At 34.2% G+C, this 22,404-nt stretch overlaps 1 long non-coding RNA gene across 1 annotated transcript in view; it reads left to right on the top strand.

Moving 5' to 3' along the window:
- Positions 1 to 22,404, top strand: part of LOC126284005 (uncharacterized) — a 34,333-nt gene that overhangs the window by 11,543 nt on the left and 386 nt on the right. Inside the window, exon 3 of the long non-coding RNA XR_007551424.1 lies at positions 20,639 to 20,758. This is a non-coding gene — a long non-coding RNA (uncharacterized LOC126284005). The remainder of the gene's footprint in view (positions 1 to 20,638; positions 20,759 to 22,404) is intronic.

Here is a 22,404-nt window from a genome sequence, read left to right on the forward strand (position 1 = left end):
TGGATCAATTTCATCAAAATATGTCACTGTAACATAAGGCCTCACCAGTATCAGCACAGTAGGGTTCATAAAATCCTAGCTCTGAAGGTAATTGAGGTACAGCCAAATAAGTGATTTTTCAGCCCCTTGAGTATAGGCTTCCTGGATCGTAGGCATGTATTATGGAATCAGTATCAGCATGCCAAGTCAACTTGCTTTGCAGAGCAATGTATATGTCAGGGGCAAGAAACAGTTTTCTGGGCCCCAGTATGTAGCCTGCCCCATTGTACTAAAATAGCATATTCACAGAATGAAATTTTCACTCTGCAGCGGAGTGTGCGCTGATATGAAACTTTCTGGAAGATTAAAACTGTGTTCCAGACCGAGACTAGAACTTGGGACCTTTGCCTTTTGCGGGCAAGTGCTCTACCAACTGAGCTACCCAAGCACGACTCAGTATCCGTCCTCACAGATCTAATTGCGGCAGTACCTCGTCTCCTACCTTCCAAACTTTGAAGAAGCTCTCCTGCATACCTTGCAGAACTAGGACTCCTGGAACAAAAGATAATCTGGAAATATGGCTTAGCCACAGCCTGGAGGATGTTTCCAGAATGAGATGAGGTACTGGCAGGATTAAAGCTGTGTGGACGGGTCGTGAGTTGTGCTTGGGTAGCTCAATTGGTAGAGCACTTACCTGGGAAAGGCAAAGATCCCAGTTTCGAGTCCTTGTCTGGCACGCAGTTTTAATTTGCCAGGAAGTTTCATATCAGCGCACACTCCGCTGCAGAGTGAAAATCTTGTTCTGGAAACATCCCCCAGGCTGTGGCTAAGCCACATCTCCACAATATCCTTTCTTCCAGGAGCGCTAGTTGTGCAAGGTTCGACGTAGAGCTTCTGTGAAGTTTGGAAGGTAGGAGACGAGGTACTGGCGGAGTTAAAGCTGTGAGGACGGTTGTGAGTCATGCTTGGGTAGCTCAGTTGGTAGAACACTTGCCCAAAAAAGGCAAAGGTCCCTAGTATATTTATGCCAATTCTAGCTCAAACAGTATATTGATTAAAATTTCCAGGATATAACCAAGATTCTAGTTTCACTGTATTCTCCAAACAAATATTTATCTCCAGGATGAGATTTTCACTCTACAGTGGAGTGTGCGCTGATATGAAGTTTCCTGGCAGATTAAAACTGTGTGCTGGACCGAGACTCGAACTTGGGACGTTTGCCTTTTGCGGGCAAGTGCTCTACCAACTGAGCTACCCAAGCATCACTCAAGACCCGTCCTCACAGCTTCAATTCTGCCAGTACCTCGTCTGCTACCTTCAAAGGTTTGCAAGGTAGCAGAAGAGGTACTGGCAGAACTGAAGCTATGAGGACAGGTCATGAGTCGTGCTTCCAAAGTTTAGAAGGTAGGAGACGAGGTACTGGCAGAATTGAAGCTGTGAGGACAGGTTATGAGTCGTGTTTGGGTAGCCCAGTTGGTAGAGCACTTGCCTCTGAAAGGCTAAGGTCCCGAGTTTGAGTCTTGGTTCAGCACAGTTTTAATCTGCCAGGAAGTTTCAAATATTTATCTATTCCCACAAAACGAAATTTTCATTTTGAAATTTAATGTCTATGAAATTTTATTCATTATAAATAAGAGCCACTAAACTTGATCTGTCTACAACGGCAAAACGAAATTCTCATCTAAAATTTAAAAATCTAATAAATTTTATTCTTTGTAAATGAGAACCATCAAACATTATCTGTCAATACCCACAAGAGAAAATTTCGATTTATTTAAAAAATAAGAATCCAATAAATTTTTCTCTCTATAAATAAGATCTGTCGAAACTTGTCTATCAATAACATCAATTGAAATTTAAGTTAGAAAACTCAGAGGTACATTTCAACCATTAACGATTTAATTTTGAAAATGTAAAGTATTTTCTATGTAAATAAAAGGAAAGCAAAAATGCATTTGAAAGATGAACTATTTGAAAATATAGAAAATTATGGTGAAGGAACATATGGATTAAGTTATTATGATTTAAAAAATTATTTAAAGAAAACGGTTTTTCAAATTAACAGATCTGCTGGAACTTATCGATTATTTTAATAAGAAAGAAATAAAGAAAGAAATGAACAAGAGAGAACTAAAATATAAAAATATAAAAGAACTTCAATCAGTTTGTAAAATAAAAAATTTAAAGAATTATTCCAAACTTAATAAAGAAAAATTAATCCATATTATAGCGAATGCTATTGACAATATTAATAACAATGCTAATGATAATGAATTTAACAAAAAATCCTTAAGCAATCTTCCTAAAATCTGTAAACTGAAAAAAAAAATTCAAAGCTTAATAAAGGCGGAGGAGACTAGAATGTGTCTCGTATCTGCTTTCGTATGTTTAGTTAATATCGCTCAAAAAGGTGGATATCTGAAGAAGGAGGATTCATAAAGTGGTAAGTAGCATTAGAAACCTTGTTAAGGAACTACAATGTACCCTGTATGATTCAATTAAGGCAAAAAATGTACCTCAAAGTGAGGTTGAAACAGAGGAAACAGCGAGTACGGAGGGAGACTACAGTCAATCTATGGGACAAGTGGCGGCATCTACCAGCTCGGCGGAGAAAGTTACTAGCAGCAATAAGCCACGAGAAGTGTTTATCGGACAGCAATGGAACCACAAGCAGGAAACTAGCAATGAAAACCGATCAACTACAAACCGCAAACTTGGTTCTACATAGAAAAATTACACCACAGCACAACCGAAGAAGCGGTTAGAAAACACCAAACCAGCACTATGTCACCAATATAGTAGAATGCGAAGAACTTCAATCAAGAGGCACACTGAAGGCCTTCAAAGTGGTGATTCCTATGCAAGAGCTAATAAAAGTCACCACAGCAGATGCGTGCCCAGAGGAAGTCTTCGTAGGACGCTAGTGTCTTCTTCGCTCCCAGGGGACAAGAACCAGACTCCCAGCTTAGTATGCTTCTATGGAAAATGGAACAGTTAAAGATCGCCCTAGCACTAGCAAACATCAATTTTCTGCACGCACACGACATAATAATTCTCGTAGAAACTCTGACAACTAAAGCCTTGGAAATAAACGGATTCTACTCACAACATACATCAGCAACACAAGGACCAAGAGGACAGTCGAAACAAGGAATTTCCTGCTTCTTCAAGCCAAAAATGGAAACGTTACTAAGCACACGCCGGGATCAAGACATGCTCGTGATGAATTTCGAAAATCTCTCTGTAATAGCCATGTATGTAGAACCACTAACGCCAATACAAGACAGATTAGTAGCCATTATGACCGCCTTAAAACACATCATTGTAGCCAGAGATCTCAACTGCAGATTAGACGTCATAAGTCATAGAACAAACGAGCTGCTGGAAATGATGACAGTGGAATGATTCACCCTGGTAAAGATGGCTGACAAATGAACATACTTCGCACAAGCACATTGTAGCACCATAGACTTAATATTCTTCAAAGGATCCAGTATCACGGTAAATAATTATAAAGTATGTCACTCAGCAGATAAAACACCTGTAAGGAGATACTGACCAGTTGTGGCCAACTTTCGCTTCCCAAACATGGAGAGCAGTGTAAAAGCAACAGAAACTAAAGCCTCACAGCATCTAAATATCAACATAGCATGTCAGAGGACAGAGGAATGGAAAGAATTTGAGAACTACATAAACTGAAACGACATTGAATTGGCAGCCATAACCCCAAAAAAAAAGATTCAGTCTGCCCTAATGTACAATCCCAAATGGAGACTTGCAGAAATAGTTCGACGAAGAATGTTGTGGAAAAAGAAAAATCACTCTCCAGGCACTACAAATAGCAAAATTCAGCCAGAGCCCAGATACTACTGCCAAATCAGAAACGAAAACAAAAATCTTCTGAAGACTAAACGAAAGGAATACATGGAACAGGAAGCAATCAGTATGGTGGAGGAAGCCAGAAAGGACCCATACTTAGCACTGAGGCCACGAAAAGCTCAGAGCAGTGGACAAATAGACATAACGGTTTGGAAAGAACATTTCAGGAAGATTCTAAACATAGATAAAACCAACACCGCATTTGAACCGCTCACTATGGAGACAGACCTAGCAGAAACCAACCCCTTCATGACAGAAGAGGTACGAGAGATAATAACATCTCTAAAACACAATATCCCTTCAGGCCCCGACGGAATATGTCATGAACAAATCAAAGGTTCAGCTAGCCTTCTAGTCCAACCAATAGCAGATATATTAAAGTTGTGTCTACAAGAGGGCAACATACCAGAAATAGGGAGGATGTCTACAATTAAGATCGTGTTTAAGGGAAAGGCAACAAAATGGATCTGAACTCCTACAGGGGAACTGCCCTGGAAAAATGCACATTGAAGGTACTGAGATGTGTTATCACAAAGCGATTTTCTGAAGAAGTAGACCAGAAGATCCCAGAAGAACAATTCGAATTCCAGAAAGGCAGGAAAATGCAACTTAATCGAGTACATAGAGGACACATTGAGACATCCCCAACGAAAATTCCACACAGTCTTCATAGATTATACCAAGACTTTCGATACAATAAACAGGCGCATACTAATCTCAAAACTAGAATCAATAAAAGGAAAAGGCAAACTGCCCACGTTGATCCATATCATGCTGACAGCCACTTCATTCAAATCACAAACGACGTTAGCACGTCGAAACTATAACACAAACCAACGACATATTGCATGGGGACCCACTAAGCCCTTTACTTTTCAATATTGCAGCATACGATGTACAGATGATAAGACTACAAGCAAAGGACGTCAATATCTACCTATATTCGGACTACATGGTCATCAGATCGAAAAGAGCAACTCGAGAAGTGGGTTCAGGAGAACAAAATGGAAATTAACACAGGAAAAACGGTAGAGAAGCTGCTGAGGACAAAATATATCTTACGATAGAACCTCTTATGACAGTCAATAACTTCAAATATCCAGGACTCACTCTGCAAACCACTGCCAGATCATTTCAAATATATTCAAAATCTCGAGCAGCAGCTGCCACAAAAACCATGTTTCGCATCAAGGCAATATCCAGACCGTCACTGAAAACAGTCATGGCCTTGTTCGCCGCTAAAATACTACCTATCGCAACCTATGGAATAGATCTCATTTGAGAAAAGTTGAGTCTAAAAGACCTAAGGACTCTGGAAACAGTTTAATCCCGCTTCTTGAAAGCCACCCTGCATGTTTCGAAACACACAAAGTCGAGGCTAGTATTCGATCTCGCCAGGGAACCCTTTATCATAGAGGAACAACAATGAGGCTCCCATCCAACGAAAACTTGAACAAACTCCTACATAAAAGAGAGAAGAAGAAAAGGGAAATGTCTCTGGACTTTTATACAACAGAATCCATGGCAAATAAAAACTGCACCAACTCAAATCAAGAACTCCAACACCTGGTGAACTCAATAGCAGTTAATGGATACCACAACAAAATGTACAAGAAAAAGAGTATCCACGACACTTACAGCGACTGTGTGTGTACATTGTGCGACCAAGCCCATGACTGTTACCATGTGACCAGCTGTAAATAACGAGTAACATCACTGGTTGCACTCTGTAAATATTAAACAATGTGAACACTGAAATATCACATACAAGGTGTGATATCACAAAGCTATATAATTTATGTAACTTATACAGAAATCGTGCATATTTATTCCAATAATTAATATAAGATTTAATCGCTCTTATCGAAAGATCTCAAAGTAAAATTAATAATAACTATAACGATTTGAGAAAAAAATACCTTTGAATATCCTCTGTAAAATCTTTATAACAAAAAATTTAAATATTGTTCTAAATTTTATAAATAACAACTAAACGATCTTATCAGTAGATCAGTGAAGAATATAAATAATGATAATGAGAACTATTTTCAAAAGCTTCTAGTAGATAAAACTCAAGAAATTATATAAAAAAATGGTTCATATGGCTCTGAGCACTATGGGACTCAACTTCTGAGGTCATTAGTCCTCTAGAACTTAGAACTACTTAAACCTAACTAACCTAAGGACATCACACACATCCATGCCCGAGGCAGGATTCGAACCTGCGACCATAGCAGTCGCGCGGTTCCTGACTGCGCGCCTAGAACCGCTAGACCACCGCGGACGGCGAAATTATACAAAAAAACCATCAGAAAAATTTACCATGTTTTAGTTTTTTAGTTGATGAACATTTCTTCACATCACATAAACAGATTTATAGAAGAACTTCTGCTTTTAAATCAAGAATAATACTTATAAAATTAAAAATAATGGTAATATTGTTGGACCACAAGATCCTTTTAAGCAAATTAGAGAAGAAATTATTACCAAATTAAACAATATTATAATACAAAGAAGTGCATTAAAGCTAAGATGAAATTTTATTCTAAAAGAAAAGAGGAGAAAAAGGATTTCAATTTCAAAACAACTAATCAAGTTTTATTTAGAACAGCTGATTTAGAAAATTATATTAAAATTCAATCGATTAACTGATAGAGAAAAAATGAAACTGAAAAAATCTGAATGTTCTTGATTTTATATGGATAGTTTGCAGTTAAATGTTAATAGACATATTTCAATTTATTGTTCTTCTTTTCACTTTTAAAATTCAAGATAAAACATCAGTAATTAAGGTAAAAAGAAAATCTGCATTATATAATTAATACTTATTAGAATACTGGATTACAATAAGATGAAATTTTTGGAAACAAGGAACTTAATTTTCTTGTTCAGTTGACCTATTTTATAAAATCTGAAAATACTTCAATGATTTTATATGCATTTGAAAGCACTGAAAAAGGTGAATATAGTATTGTATATTCTCTTTGCCATTTAAAAAATAATTAAAAAGAAGTCACTCTGGTTTTAATTAAAGATGAAATCACTCACATTATTGTTGGATAAAATCTCTCTAGATTCGTTAGTTCAAAGCACCTAGTAATGGTCATCAAATTTATCTTTGTGATCAATGTTTAAGGTATTTTTATTCACAAGAAACATTAGACAATCAAGAAAAAGAATGCAAAGAACATAAATAAGTAAACTTAAATATGTCTGTAACAGATTAAAAAATTGAATTTGAAAAATACAATCATACAGAAGACTACCTTTACCAATTTCTAATAATTTCGAATATTTGTTGAAGGATATTAGCACTTGTCAACAAGTCTTGTAAATCCTGACATAGCAAAATATCGAAAACTTTTGATGTTTTAATTGTGTTATTATTTTCAACTTTCTAATGGTGATTATAAAAATTCTGTTTTAAAGCCATTAAAGATGCAGCAAAAACGTTCACTGACTTTTTGGCAGAAGACTCAAGAGAAACTGCTAACATACATGTAGAGAATATTCCAGTGATAATGGCAAATGAAGAAGAAATAAATTTTGTACTTCCAAAACTTTTCAAATTTGTGAAAAGAAATTTGTTAAAGGAGAAAAGGAAGAAAAAGTCTTTGTCATTTAACAGGTTAATATCGTGGATATGCACATGCAGGTTGTAATCCTAACTATCAAAATCCTAAATTTATTCCAGCTTATATTCATAGTTTACCAAATTTCCTTATTCATTTGTTCATCAAAGAATTAGCAACAGATAATAAAGGCATTGATGCTATTTAAAATAATGAGCATTTATATTTCTTTTAGTAAATATGATAAACATGGGCTAACATTAAATGTTAAAATGTGTTTAAATTTATAGCCTCATGTATTGACAAATTATCTCCAACTCATACAGAAGAACAATTTATGAGAACATCTAAATATTTTGAAACTCATCAGTCAGATTTAATGACTAAAAAATTAGTATATCCTTACTAACATGTGGATGCTGAAAATAAATTTTAAGAAACTTAACTACCCAAAAAGAATGATTTAATTTGAGACATAATAAAGACAGTATTAGTGATGAATCTACTAATCGGGCAAAAGCAGTTTTAGAAAAATTTAATGTTCAAAATTTTGATGAGTATACAAAATTATATAATAAACCTGATCTTTTAATTTTAGCAATTATTTTTGAAAGTATGGGAGATATGTGAATTAAATCATATAAATTACATCCATCTTATTGTTTTACAGCTCCAGGCTCATCTTGGGATTTTTGTAAAAAATGACAAAAAATGAATTCGATTTATTTCTTGAGAAACGATTTTGAGGCAGGATTTCACAAGATATTAAGAGATATGCCAAATCAAATAATAAATATATGGAAAAAATTTCCAAGAAAACAATCCAATTACATTGCATTATTCAGGTGTAAATACTATATATGGTTGGTCAAAGTCTCTTTTTACCATTTCAAAATTTCAGTTTGTTGCAGCCAAATCCTTAAAAAAATACCTACAATATCAAACTATAATAAATATGGTCGTATTTTAGAAGTTGATTGAAGTATTCAAAAAATTACTTGATTTACATAAAGATTCACTATAAACACAAGAAGAAGGAAATAAATGATTAACAACATTAAATCATATCAAAAATATGTTTTACATTATATAAATCTTAAACAATGTATAGTTCTTGGATAAAAATTAAGGAAAATTAATTTCACCTGAACAATGAGACTACTTGAAATCAACACTGATTCTAACATGGAAATGAGAAAAACGAAAATGAAAATGATTTATACCAGTTAATTAATAATCAAGTTTTTAGAAATACAAAAGAAAAAGTTAGAAATAGATGAAATAAGTCTCAAAATGATAATAGACCCAAGACATACATCATTTGTCTTTCAGACTCAGTTTATTTATGTACCACTGTTTTTTCAGGAAACCTACAAGTAGTTCTTATGAAAAAAAATAAAAGTAATCATTAACAAAATCAATTTGTATTAAAATGAATATTCTAGATATTTTGAAAATTAGTATATCATTTTTATTGTTATGAAATGAAGACAATATATGGTGAAAATATGAATTTGTGTTATTTGGATACTGATCGTTTTATTTATGATATAAAAACTAAGGATTATTTTAATTATTAAAAGCAATCATAAACGAATTTGACACAAGCGGTTTTTCAAAAGATAATGTTTATGGAATCCCAGAAGCAAATAAGAAGGGTCTTAGGAAATATTTAAGATGAGAATTCTGGGTAAATTATATTAGAGAGGTAATATTAAGATCGATAATGTATGCTTATACATTTGGTGATAAATAAAATAGAAAATTTAATGGATATAAAACTCAAAATAATTTTTGCTAGTTATAAAAAGTTGAGATTACAAAACAATACAGAAAAGTGCATATAACTAGATAATTTAAACTTAAATTGAATACAACTGAATGTAATAAAGTTGTTTTAAGTTCTGATGTCGATGTTTTATTACAAAACATAATTAATACATTAACTTATGGTCATTCAAATGTAAATCCATATAAAATAATAGAAGATTATAATTATTTCTAAAATTAATTACTAGTTGCATAATAGAATAACAAAAAAATTAATCCATTCTATAATCTGTAATATTATGACAATTTTTTTGTTTATCCAAATCTATTTTCCAAACACTAATAAAAGTTTTTATTGCAGCTATTAACAAACCTTTTATTTGTTCCTTTTTCTCCCTTTTTTTAATTTCTTTTTTTGCACATTCAATACAATTGATTTTTCAATGCACATCCTGCTTTGTTAATTTTGTTTCTATATTAATTCCTTTTTCTTCATTGCACAAGCGCCAAATAATTTTATTTTCACTTTCAGTTTATAAAAAGACTGTATTGGAATTAAAAACTATTATTATATAGATGTGTTACATATATGATTCCACTAATTCATATTTAAAAGTGTCATATAATTCCGACATTACATCATCGTTGTAAAGTATTACTTGAATATCCAAACATACTCTATCTTCTGCAACAAAATAATAACCATAATGATCATTATATTCACTACCAGATATGTTCCACTTCTCAGTAACTATTTCCAATTTTAAATAAAACTTTACATTAATATTTTACAAAAATTACACTACACTTATTCACCAAACTATTGTGAAATTTATCAAAAGCCAACCATTTGACATATTCTTTGTTACCTTTCTTATTTAAAACTTTTTCAAAATGATAAAAATGGAAAATTTGTTTACATTAGTTCTTGCTCAAGAAAAATTTCCCTTTATTTGTTCCACATATAAATTTGTGCATTTATATTTCTTTATTAGAATGAACATCATCTTGTATTTCAAAAATTACTGTTGTCCAGTTGCCATATATTATTTTTCAAAAATTTCTTTTAATTCACTTATAGTTACTTTATCTCCAAATTTATAATTATCATTAGTATCTAACAAATTCGTTATTTTCAAAGAGTTCAATAGGATTTTTTGAATTTCCTTGCTAACACGTTTTGGCTTCGATTTTTTTTGTCAAATGTTTTGTGTTGTTATATTCGTCAATTAATTTTGAAACTGACTCAACACATATATAACAGCCTTGAAGTGCAAATTTTTACATATCCTTTCTTTTAATGTCCTATTAAATAGTTCATCGACAGACACTTTACATTACCTAATACTGGAATAATGACTGATATTAAATTTCTTTATAAGTCAAGAAATGTTTTATGCAAAATTATTTATTGTTTTATGTTTGTAAACATCTTTGTCATCTGTTTTTAAATATATTTTCGAAGAATTAACTATATTCTCTCCTGTTTCATCTCTCATGCGCTACACAAACAAATATTGGAAAAAACATCTAAAACACTTATTAAATGATTACACCATTTATCTACTTTTGTGATTCCTTTTAATTTTCGAAAACCAATTTTGATTAAATCAGTTTGCCATAAGTCAAATCTTCCAATTTTCTCTTATATATTTTGTCTCATTGGTTTATGTAATTCTTTAATAATTTGTTCATGAATACTTAATCCATTACAAACCAAAGTTTTATAGAATTTTTACACTTTGAAATGTAGATGTGATTATGTAATTTATATGGATACTAAAATATTTAATTTACATTAAATTATTTGGTCTAAATACTTGAGTTATTTTAGGTCTTTACCAACCTTTGTGTCTACATTAAAAATTTTCGTATCTAATAACTTAAGTTTACTTTCTAGTGTATCTATTTTATCTAGTGCACAATTAGGAATCGTTTTTGTGTTATTCATTTCTTTAAATTGATGTTTCATGATACCTTCATAACTACCATTTTTTGTTTAAAATCTGAAAATAACTTCCTGTGTTCAGATTTTGTAACATGATTTGATTCTGTAAATATTGTCTGTACACAACATCTTTTACATCATTAGGAACATTTATGTTCAAAATTCTTCTTTATTTAAAACCAAAATAATTTCAAGTATTTTAAAAATCATATTTAATTATTTTGGAATTTGCTAAATTGCAGTAAATATTTTTCAGTTTAGTAATAATTTAATAGTTTTGATGGCTGATCGAAAAACTGCAAATTTTGAAAATATTACAATGTTTTTGTTGTTTTGATTCTATTGAGCGATATTGTTTTATTTTTTTGTAAATCGCTATTAAGTTAACCGTATAACTTATTTCCAAGAAAGTCGTTTATTTGTAAAATATACTTAAAATCATGATGACAGATAACAGTTAAAAACAAATGGCCACAAATTACTGCATTGGAGTTTTGTATTCTCACGATATTTAAGTATAAATTATTATTTCCAAAGTAGTTAACTAGTTATTTTGATGTTTCCCCCACATGTACAAAAGCAAACTTCAAATTTTTTGATTTATAATAAAAAATCGAATGAGTACCAACATGAAAACATGTCTCTAAATTTACAATTCCACAATCTAAATTCTTTTACTTAATATGTAATATATTAATTATAAAAACTCCACGAAAATATTTAATTTTTAGTTGGTAAACTAACTCTGATATATCAAAATAAGGAAAGGACTTTTAATTCTTTTATTTTTTCTTTGAAATTTTTTTCCATATTCACTGCCTTTCTATTCCATTGCTAAATTAACCGTTTTTTGTTATTCACATTCCTCATCAGTTTAATTTACCATTTATAACTTCGTTAGTAATTGCTGCAAAACCAGCAGCTAGTGAACCAATAGCAGTTAAATATGGTAAAACTCTACCTTTACGTTTCTTTTCTTTCTTTTATGTAAGATTTTTAATTATTTTTTCACAGCATGAAAAGCTAATATAACAACTAGATTTCAGCAGTTTTTTTCTATACCTTTCCGTTTTGACCATTAGTTAAAAATAGTTCAATACTATGTAATTGTTCATTATTGAGTTTAAGTTTAATTGATTTTCTATTTAATTAGGTAGCAAAGGCAATCATTTATATAGATTAAGAAATAATAAGGAACTTTTTTATAATCTCCACATTAAAACAGTTGATTTTCGTTTTCCATTACGTTATTCCTCTAATTTAAGTTAAAGCTATTTTTTCTCCTAATGAAATATCACTCACATGCATTCTTTCTTTTTCAAATAACTGAAGTTCTTTATCAGTTTCATGTCTTTTTTCTAAATATTTTCTACCTGTATAGGCTATATCATGTTTCTACAAGATTCGTGAATGGTTTAAACTGCTTTATCTCGTATAGCCATTCTTTCATATAATTTAGACCGTGAAACTCAAAATCGATAGCCTGGAAAATGCATTTCAAATAATAAATTATTAAATCAAGTATTAATAAATCATTTCTGATGTTTTTCACTTTCCCAAACATTTTGTGGTAAATTATTGAAAAATTTGATAAAATAAGGAACTCCTTTTGGATCATTAATAATTACATCAATAAATTTATTAGTTGTTATTTGAGTTATTCCTGTTTTTCATTATGATAATTCTTCTTCTAATCTATCAATTAATTGAGGATATCGATTTGTGTTCTGTTATATTTTTTCGTTTACTAATTCTTCAACAACTTTTGGAAGTCAACAATTAAGATTCTGTTCTTGGTTGTTTATACCACTTTTTAAACTCTTCTTTTCATTGTTCATTAACATTCTGTTAATGGTTCTGTATCAAATTTGTTTAAACTCTTCTTTTAATGGTTCATTTAGATTCTGGTTTTGGTTGTTTATCCCATTTTGTAAACTCTCCTCTTAATTGTTCCTTTACTCCTCTATTTCATCTGTCTTTGTAAACAACCACTGTATCATATTTTAGACCATTTATTAAGGAGAAAATTTTATATGTTTAGCATTTATGTTCAGTGCTTATGTATAACTTTTTTATTGAACATATATGTTCAAAACTTACATCCCACATTTATGTTCAATGTTTATATTTAACATTTATGTACAATGTTTATGCTCAACATTAAAGTTCATAACTTACATTAAAATTTTATGCTCAATATTTCAAAAATTTCTCTTGTCATATCTATCGCAATAAACCCAAATTTATCCTTATTCCAACATGAACTACATATTTCATTAAATATGTGAAACTTTAAATCCCCACCAGAAAAGCCATGGTAATTGTGGTTTTCATTTTTTTTAATGTTATCTGAAAATATTTTAAAAATTAAATTATCTCTTACTAACTGTTTTTGTTCTTTTAGTATGTTTGACTGAAATAAAGCAATGTATTCCTGTAGGTCTACCGCTACTAAAATATTATCTGACTGTATCTTGATTGTGAAGAATTTTTATGTAATAAAATTGCAGCCAAATAGCCATATACAATTACTTTGTTTAACATTTTAGATTTACATTTAACATTTTTGCATATTCATTTGTCGATTTCACTCTTTTACTGCACGTTTCTATGTGATATCGTTCACATTCTTAATTACACAGTTCACATACACACATTGTGGTTGGGTTGCAATAAGTTTTTTTTTTTATTCCAAGTTAGATAATGAAACCTGTGAATAGAAAGTCTAGTTACAACATGTCACAGCTCAAAGTTTGCTGCTGTCCATGAGCGGTTCATCATTGCTTCTGTGCCATAGAATTCTTGCTATACTTTATCTCATTTCTCCTCCATGATCTTCAGCTGTTTTCTGGAGGCCCTGGTGTGTGGCATCATATTTCAAAGTTTGATGTCTTCAGTTAGAAATTTCTCTCGCTAGCAGGTACACTAGTATAGATCTTGCAGTCTATGAGAGACCTAGTGCTCTTTTTAGATAAGTCGATTTCACCTTTCCTAATGTTTCTATATTTTTTTCTGTCAGGTACTCCCATATAACCTCCATCCCATAGGCCAGGATTAGCAAGATTTTTGCACTGAATAATTTCATGGTCGTTTCTAGACTGAGTAGGCAGATGTTTTTGATGTCCTGTATTGCTATTATTGCTTGAACCGCATGTTCTGTTGAATGTTTTGTGAAGCATTTGGCTGTTGGTTGCAATGTAACACTAAGGTATATAAAGTCTGAATTGAGTTGTATTTTTTGTCCTCTGATGTTGATTTTCGCATTCTTGGGTGTTTTGGCTCCTTTTCTGAAAATCACCATTTATGTCTCTGTTATGTTAATGTGTAGTTTGTGTTCACTGCCCCATTTGTCTATTTTCTCAATGATTTTCTGCAGCTTCTGTATATCTGTTGAACCTATGGCTATGTTGCCAGCATATGCATATACATATACATTTAGATTTTGAAGAATGAAATATCAAAAATTACAGTTGAATTATTTGCACATTCGTCTATCATAGTAATTACATCATTATTATCAATAAAACTAACAATAGTTTCATTATTTTCTTCCTCAATAATATCATAACTTTTTATAAATTTTTGGCATTTTGGTTGATCCAAACATTTAGAACAATCATGCCAATAATTAATTTTCTTCCAATTTAACCATCCTAGAGCTAGAATACAATTATGAATCATTAACTTTTTTTTTGCACAACCACTTGGTTCTATGGTTGCATATAGAACACAATGTGGCAAATGTTTTCTTTTGTATAATTCTTATTTTTGGTTCTCAATATGTCATTTATTTTCGCAGCTGTTGTTAATATGGAAGACTAGATTAATTCACCACAGTGAAAGGTAAATTATAAAAGTGTTTCACTAGTCAATTTATATCCAACTTCTTTCAGTCTCAGTATCACAATGAAAAATAATTACTTTGCTGTGCTGGAGAACTATGCAATTTATCAAAAAAATAATAAACTATATACTTACTAAGAAACAATTGATATTCGTATTGGTCAGCAAAGTTTGAAAAATTTAGAAAATTTCAATCGTGAAATCTAATGTATAGGTTAAAGAAAATAAAGTTTTAAATACAGTTTTTATTGAAAATGGTTCAAGTAGCTCTCAGCACTATGGGACTCAACATCAGAGTGATACTAAACTATTCATTGATAAAGAAGATAGTATTGGTCAAGTTTTACAATTTAGTAATCAAATTATTGAAGTTAATGAAAAAACTGACACTAACAATGTTCCTAAAATTATTTCATTTGAATTAATAAATTAAACTTTAATCTATCTGTCTGTTTGTTAAACATAATGGTCTTTTTCATAGAGAAACTAATATTATGTCTTCATTCAAACCAAATGTTAAATTTTGAGGACAAGTAATGGATGAACTAAATCAAATTGTAAATATTCCAATTATTGATACTATCAGAATTTATAAATATATATACCAGTTGAAAATAATAATTTCATTGACTTTAATGTGCATATGTAACAGTTGCTTTAGAAATAAGTTAATATGTTTTCCTTTAATAAATCATTATCACTATCGAGAGTTATCAATTTTACTCATTTCCCATTGCTGAGAAAACAAAAAACAATTTAAATCTTCCTAACAAAAAACAGAAAGTGGTATAAATGTTGGTGATAGCTCGATTCATCCTTATTGCTCACAACTCTTTATGCTATTTGATGTTACTCACACAGATGGAACAGGTTTCTCAGAATTGGTTGGTAAATCAGCTATTAGACCATAAAACGGGAAATTATTTTTAATCAAGAATAGAACATCCTTTTATTTCTTCATCAACTCTTATTCGATTAACTTCGTCCCTATCAATTGATTTCAATATTCAAGTTCATTATTTCAACAAAGGCGAAAATTAAAATCAAGCAAAATGAAATAATTTATCCATTAGAATTATCTGGTAGATTTTTTATAAATTACAGTGAAAGACAAAATAATTCTATTCTTCATTGGAATACTGATCATGATCATTGTACACTATCAAAAGAAGATAAAATTGTTGTAAAAATTATAGAAATTCGTGTTCTTGTTGTTAAATATGAGCCAGTATATTCATTTGAACTAGAACAAGAAAGACCCAAAAACTCCTATATCTTTCTTTGAATTACAAAAATTGAATTTGCTGAACAACATGGAAAAACAAAAATTGAACTGGATATGGCAAATTATTAAAATTCTACCAAATTCGCTGTAGAAATATTATTGAAAAAATTGAGAGGATAAAATCTTAAAAATTTAGGTCTTAAAAAATAAGTCATCTAAGGGAAACGAATTTTCCCATTAAATGATTTAATTTATGAAAATTTAAATCCTTTTCTTTACAAATAAAACTAAAACATAATGAACAGAATTTATATCATTAAAAATCTAGTATGTGAAACTAACAGTTTATAGTAATGGCTGTGCAGAAGTGTTCACTAAAGTATCAGAGCTGAAAAAACATAAATCTCACAATATTTCAAAAGATGAAAATTTGACAACTAAATGTGATGAAAAAGGTTTATTACTTTTACATGATAAATTTAAAATTACTCTTCCAGATCATTGTACTAAAATCTTTTTAAATACAATGAAGAATTAGAGAAAATTACTGGATTAAATTTCATTTAACACAGTCAAAAAACAAATTAAAGATTGTTTAATTCATGTTACTGAATTTGAATGAATTTTAGATTTTATTCATTCCTGTTTAAAGGACCTAAATTGGGGCTCTCAAAATTTTATAATTTAATTTTTGTCTATTCAACTTTAATATATCAATTTACACTCCTGGAAATTGAAATAAGAACACCGTGAATTCATTGTCCCAGGAAGGGGAAACTTTTTTGACACATTCCTGGGGTCAGATACATCACATGATCACACTGACAGAACCACAGGCACATAGACACAGGCAACAGAGCATGCACAATGTCGGCACCAGTACAGTGTATATCCACCTTTCGCAGCAATGTAGGTTGCTATTCTCCCATGGAGACGATCGTAGAGATGCTGGATGTAGTCCTGTGGAACAGCTTGCCATGCCATTGCCACCTGGCGCCTCAGTTGGACTAGCGTTCGTGCTGGATGTGCAGACCGCGTGAGACGACGCTTCATCCAGTCCCAAACATGCTCAATGGGGGACAGATCCGGTGATCTTGCTGGCCAGGGTAGTTGACTTATACCTTCTAGAGCACGTTGGGTGGCACGGGATACATGTGGACGTGCATTGTCCTGTTGGAACAGCAAGTTCCCTTGCCGGTCTAGGAATGGTAGAACGATGGGTTCGATGATGGTTTGGATGTACCGTGCACTATTCAGTGTCCCCTCGACGATCACCAGAGGTGTACGGCCAGTGTAGGAGATCGCTCCCCACGCCATGATGCCGGGTGTTGGCCCTGTGTGCCTCGGTCGTATGCAGTCCTGATTGTGGCGCTCACCTGCACGGCGCCAAACACACATACGACCATCATTGGCACCAAGGCAGAAGCGACTCTCATCGCTGAAGACGACACGTCTCGATTAGTCCCTCCATTCACGCCTGTCGCGACACCACTGGAGGCGGGCTGCACGATGTTGGGGCATGAGTGGAAGACGGCCTAACGGTGTGCGGGACCGTAGCCCAGCTTCATGGAGACGGTTGCGAATGGTCCTCGCCGATACCCCAGGAGCAACAGTGTCCCTAATTTGCTGGGAAGTGGCGGTGCGGTCCCCTACGGCACTGCGTAGGATCCTACGGTCTTGGCGTGCATCCGTGCGTCGTTGCGGTCCGGTCCCAGGTCGATGGGCACGTGCACCTTCCGCCGACCGCTGGCGACAACATCGATGTACTGTGGAGACCTCACGCCCCACGTGTTGAGCATTTCGGCGGTACGTCCACCCGGCCTCCCGCATGCCCATTATACGCCCTCGCTCAAAGTCCGTCAACTGCACATATGGTTCACGTCCACGCTGTCGCGGCATGCTACCAGTGTTAAAGACTGCGATGGAGCTCCGTATGCCACGGCAAACTGGCTGACACTGACGGCGGCGGTGCACAAATGTTGCGCAGCTAGCGCCATTCGACGGCCAACACCGCGGTTCCTGGTGTGTCCGCTGTGCCGTGCGTGTGATCATTGCTTGTACAGCCCTCTTGCAGTGTCCGGAGCAAGTATGGTGGGTCTGACACACCGATGTCAATGTGTTCTTTTTTCCATTTCCAGGAGTGTATTTTGAATTACATCAAAAGTTACATTTTTGGATATAGATTTATTTTTGGTTTGGCGAGTGACAAAAGTGAAATCATGGTTTATATCCTGGAATTTTTTCTTAATATTCTCTTCGAGCAAGATTCAGCATTTGGATACTATTACTTGCTGGGGTTGTGTCTGCTTTATCGACTTGCTTTGAAAACTAGCCTGTATGTTAGAGATAAGTAAATGATTTTCTAGCATCTGATATGATCCTGCTCTGCATTGCAGTGGTATTTGACTGTTCTAATGAGATGTACTTCAGGTACTATGCATGCTAATGAGCAAGGCTGAGATCATGCTGATATGGATAGATGAGGGGATTGACAGAGTGATAGAGAGAAGGAAATGGTTAGAGAGAGGGAAGGATAGGAAGATGTATGAGGCAGGTGGAACATGTAGAGGGTAGCAGGCAAGTGGGAAAGTAAGAGGACGAGGTAGAGATGGTTAGAGGAGTGCTGAGGAGGATATGCTCAGAGGGAGGAGAAGGAAGTTATGGTCCAAGAGAGGGGATAAAGGAAATTGGCAAATATAGGGGGCAGAGAAGATGAAGAGGCAAAGAGAGTAGGGAGAAGGAATGAACAGGCAGAGACAGGAAGAGATGGACAAAGAGAGAGGAGGAAGCGATGTGTTTAGTAGATGTGTCTATTAACTTACGTGGGTTAAGCCAGCTGGGAAAACTAGTGATCCTCTGAAAAGCAAGGAATTTCGAATCTGCTTGTTGCATGTGCTTGGCTGACATAAACAGCGTTCAGCGTCTGTTTCAATGGATGTATGGATGAACCCAGAATTTTCTTCTTTTTCTCATTTGTGTGTAATAATAACAGTGCACTACGTATTCCTGACATTGTTCTCTACAAGCAGAATGTTGCAACAGATGCTCAGTTGCAATAAACAGTACCGCACGCTCGCATATGGCAGCTCCTGTTTGTCACTCCAGGAAAGCACTGAATATGTAACAGCACTGCCAGCCACTTGGGTGGCAGTCACCAATTTAGATTGACCATCGGTTCCGTTCCCTTCGAATGAGACCATGTGCGGAAGGCTTAATTGTTAAAGTAGAATGAGGTCTATTTGATTGAATCAAACACGCCTGTATTTCGCGTGTCCTACCAGCTAAGTCATCCGAGGTGGTTCTTCTGATCTGCTAGCTTTGGGATGTTACACCATTCCAACAATGAGGATGGAGGAATATGATGTTTATTCATTGTACAGAATTTAGCGATATTTCTTTTTGTGTTATAGACTTGCATTGTTGAACAATTATTTCTAAAGCCAAGTCTGGCCAGGCAAGTTTAAGTTTTTGGTGTGTTATCAGCGTCATCTTAAGGCGAAATCTTGGATGGTTTCCTTTTAAAATATCAGTGCCGATTCTAACTCCCCATCTTTATCCATTCTGAGGTTTCTTCTGTCCATACCGTGCTTCTGTTCTTTGTGTCCATTCCGAGGTTTCTTTGTCCATTCTGAGCTTCTCCTTTTTCTGGCCTTTTGGTGCTTCTGTTCTTTGTCCTTCTGCAGCTTGTGCTCTTTTGGCCCAATCCAAGCTCCGGTTATTTCTCTCCAGTCAGGAATCACGCTATTTCTGTCGATTCTAATCTTCTGTCCTTTCTGTCAACTGTCATCTTCTGCTCCTCCAGTCCATTCTCTGTTTCTGTCCATATTGTCCATTCTGGTGTTCTTTTCTTTCTCTACATTCTGAGCTTCTGTTTTTTCTGTCCATTCGCAGCCTCTGTACTTCCTGTTCATTGTCAGCTTCTGAGCTTTCTGTGCATTCTCAGCTGTAGTCCTTTTTCTCCATTCTTATGTTCTGCAATTTCTGTCCATTCCGAGCTTCTGTGCCTTCTGACCATCGTGAAGTTCTATTCCTTCTGTCCACACAGAGACTCTGTTCTTCATGTGCCGTCTGAGCTTCTGTTTCCTCTTTCCATTTTCAGCTTCTGTTTTCTCCATTCTGAACAATTGTTCTTGCGGCCTCTTCTGATGTTCTACTCGTTTTCTATATTTTGTTTTTCTGGTGTCCTATTTATGACTTGTTATAGTTGATATACATGATGCAACTCCTACAAAAATGTTCCTACAACCATTTTCTACTTTAAAATAGACGTACACGTAAATAATAACCTATTTCATTCAAATGTGTATCTATTTTTAGTTCTTTAGTAAAGAAGATAACTGATAAATCTTTTCATAATGAGGAAAATCTGCTTTATTGCTCTCACAGGCAATTATCTGTGTCTCCTTTTACATTGTATTGCAGTGGTAAACTGTGCTCCAGGAACGACCTTCAAGGACAAGTGTAACATCTGTCGCTGCAGTTTCGATGGTAGGAGTGGGTCCTGCACCACGAAAGTGTGTTACCCTGGCTCATATTAACCAGGTATGGATCCACTGTGTTCGACGTTTCGCTTTGTGAATTTCAGATCTAAATAAGTTAGTGTTTTAGTGCTGCGATAAAGGCTGCCACGGCCAACATTTACGTCAGCGCAGCTTCCAGACTGAGATGCCGCAGTCGGTATATGAGACTGCTTATGTTTCATACCTATCTGTGAGAGGCTTTAGAGACTAGTTAAACGAAGCGAAATATAAATTCTGAATTGGTTGTAAGAGAATAGTGATTCTATAACTTGTAATTGGCAGTGGCGTCACTGGACAAAGATAATCACGCATTAGGCGTCACATGAACTATGGTTGTGAGCTACACACAGCTCCTAGTGTACGTGTAAACTCAGGACACATTGAGCTTTCGATGCAAATGGTTCAAATGGCTCTGAGCACTATGGGACTTAACATCTGAGGTCATCTGTCCCCTAGAACTTAGAACTACTTAAACCTAACCAACCTAAGGACATCACACACATCCATGCCCGAGGCAGGATTAGACAGTAGCAGCAGCGCGGTTCCGGACTTAGCACCTAGAACCTTGCGGCCCCAACGGCCGGCCTTTCGATGCAGTTGTCAGTTTTTCTCTCTGAATATACCTCCCTCATTTCTGCCAAAACATTAGTAAATATATTCACATGCCGACCGCCTCTCAAACATGATGATCAACTGTTGTTTTCGGGAAACATCAGTAGGAAAGCCCTAGGCTAGTTACAGTGCAGCTTGTTCTGAGGCTGTATTGTAACGAGAAAATTTTTGTTACATACCAAGTAACTGTACCAGATGTTTGTGTGAGAGTCTATGTGTGTGTGTGTGTGTGTGCGTGTGTGTGTGTGTGTGTGTGTGTGTGTGTGTTTGTGTGCGAGACAGGGAGAGAGAGAGAGAAAGAGAGATAGAGAGAGAGAGAGAGAGAGAGAGAGAGAAGACGGTATAAGTAGGCAATTTAAATTTTGTCTAATTTCGTTTTAGTCCTTTTCACCTCAATACACTTATGGTTACCTAAAATATGAACTAATTTAGACTTCTATGCAGTATTTTTCATTTTCATAATCTCTTGTGTACTTGTGTGTATATTTAAGGCCAATGGAGGTTCTCCTTGTCATAATGAGACACAATGCAAACGACGAAACATAAATTACTTTTATTCAGTGTTATTAATCTCAAAATCACTGCGGAGCTAGCACCAACAGAGGAAAGGCAAATATATCAAAGATCTTAGTTATTCGTTCTTTACAATTATATTTTCCAGTCCAGCCCAACATTTTTCAAATATTAAATATATACATTAAGAATGATAACACATCAACTCTGAAACTATGCGGAACTGACAGAAAGTTTTCCGGCTAAGACTCCATCGAAGATAATACTAATAAGCTCTAGACTCAATAAACATTGTTGTGGGTGTCACCATTGATGAAAGAGGCTTCCGATTTTTTCAGCTTAAGATATTTCTCCTTTACTTTTGCCAGCCGGTGTGACCAAGCGGCTCTAGGCGCTTCAGTCTGGAACCTCGCGACCGCTGAGGTCGCAGGTTCCAATCCTGCCTTGGACATGGATGTGTTGATGTCGTTAGGTTAGTTAGGTTTAAGTAGTTCTAATTTCTAGGGGACTGATGACATCAGATGTTAAGTCCCATGGTGCTTA

The sequence above is a fragment of the Schistocerca gregaria genome, chromosome 8, assembly GCF_023897955.1.
Source record: "Schistocerca gregaria isolate iqSchGreg1 chromosome 8, iqSchGreg1.2, whole genome shotgun sequence".
In the NCBI taxonomy this organism is placed as follows: domain Eukaryota; kingdom Metazoa; phylum Arthropoda; class Insecta; order Orthoptera; family Acrididae; genus Schistocerca; species Schistocerca gregaria.